We start from the raw sequence: 2274 nt of genomic DNA on the forward strand, positions 1-2274 counted from the left end.
TAGTGACGCGAGGGACCCGACTGCTTTAAATGCCATGGGCGCGCTCCCTTTTTGAACGCCGGGGGCGCGCACTAATCCCTGGTTCACACTGGAGGTCTGATGTACCATTACTAGATTAATTATTAAGCAGTTATTTAATGGATATACTTATCTTAACTTCCTGAAGACTCGTTGTTAATTTAAGCGTTTAACCACATTGCCACAAGGAATTTACTCTATGTAGCCTAATCATGTTAAAATCTTATGGAGTGACCTGTATTAAAGACAGAAAATAGAATGGAATAATCAAGAAACCAAAACCACAAATGAAGACTTTGTGGAGTGATACCAGAGACTGAATTAGGAAGTATGACATACAACACTTATAATAATGCTGATATAGTTTTAGGGAAATATATTTAACCTGTTAAACCCGAGAGGACCCTAATCCGGGTCTGGCGGGTCGTTTTTTCATGAAACTGTGTCTCAGGGCTTCTTGATATTTAAAAACCTATTAATGTGTCATACCAGATTAACGGGAAGAAACTCAGATACGAACCATTTCTACCAAAACACAACACAAGTCTCATAAGAAGCATCTAAATGACCCCTGAGCGAAAAAATGCTAACGCACTTGGCACAGAACACAAGGTAAAGATACCCTTATTACTTATCGTAACTGCACATACAAGATAACCGATTTAAACTGAGATTCCACAGATTATATAGGTATTAGTATCATCACTGAGCGATCAGAACTCGCGACAGGGGAAGCAAACACAGACATCACAACACGTAGCATTACGGAGCAAACACGGGAGATCGGCTCACCTTAGCTGTTATTCTGATCAAAAGTCGTGTTCAATGGCATTTAAACGATAAAAACGCTGCTGAGGGTTAATCCATAGGTTAATCCAATGTGTGTGTCACTTTGAAAAAATTATTGATAATCCATAATTCAATTTTTATGTAAAAATCGGAGAAATAATATTAGCTGCTAATGGTAGCCACCAGACTGATCGCAGCTTCCGGTTTTGGCTACGCGTCACTCTCACTCCTTATTTGGTAACGTGTGTGTATGTGGAACCTCCCCTCGATTCCATTGGCACTAGTGGTTAAAAAGAGATGTCAAACATCAGGGACGTGCACAGACATTTGGAGGGGCTATTGCTCTAAACTGGAAAAAGGGCCTCCCCCCGAAAAAAAATATAAGACCTTTTGAAAATTGTAACGTGTTTTTAATGTAAAAAAAACCAAACGATTATTACATCAACTAAATTGAACAGTAATTCACATCTCATAACAAAATAAGCTAAGGCGACTACTTGCATTCGGTGACTTGATTTTAAAAATGAAAACCAGGGACATTTTTTGTTTTGCGGTCCATATCTCATTAAAATATCTAATGTTAGTAACTATTAAAGACAAAATGGGGACAATTCAATGTAGTTTGACCATTGTAACTGCTGTGCAGACATACTGATAAAATAGGGCCTCTAACTAATTACCTTAAATAAACTCACTAATTAATGAAACCAGTTCAATACGCATTATTCTTATCATTCTTTATGAGCGCAGTAACGGTACGGTATCTAATTACTTATTTATTTAGTATTCGATAACTTCATAACAGAGATGGTCAAACTAAAGTGGTAGAGACATGGCAGAAATCCTACAATGAAGCGGGACAGTGAACTGTTCACCCGTGAAAGGGCGATCAAGAAAAGAGAGCGAGCGGCCCCGTTGAGGGAGTTTACAGATGAAAAGACACAGAAAGACAGAAGCACAATAACAAGTAGGCTATATTTAGGTGTTTTTTTGTAAATAACCGACAGTATCAAGAGGAAGTAAAGTCCCCTGGTTTGTCCCTTATACCCTAACTGCCATGAGACAACTCAAAATCAAGTTTCCAAAATCCGACACCGAGGTGGTCTTAACGCACCGGCAGATGACAGCGCTGACGAAGTGTGTTTCCCGCAGCGAGACCCTACAATACTAATTTTGGGCTTATGTTGATTCGGCCACAACAGAAAAAAGAAAAACAAACTCTCGCTCTCTCCAGAGGGGCAGGTCAGCCAGAAAGGCCAAACGGGCCGTTGCCCGGGCAACATTAGCCCGTACCTGTGCACGTCCCTGTCAAACATCAAAATCGACCAAGGGGGGCCAGAGATAGGTCAAATTCACCCAAATGACCCCAGAAGTGTTTTTATTTAGCAAAATCTCTCTAAAAAGGTCAAATTTCACTTGTTTTGCATCAATCTTGATACAGGGTACTTATGTTATAGTTTGGATTCC

Source organism: Trematomus bernacchii, unplaced genomic scaffold, assembly GCF_902827165.1.
Source record: "Trematomus bernacchii unplaced genomic scaffold, fTreBer1.1, whole genome shotgun sequence".
Lineage (NCBI taxonomy): Eukaryota > Metazoa > Chordata > Actinopteri > Perciformes > Nototheniidae > Trematomus > Trematomus bernacchii.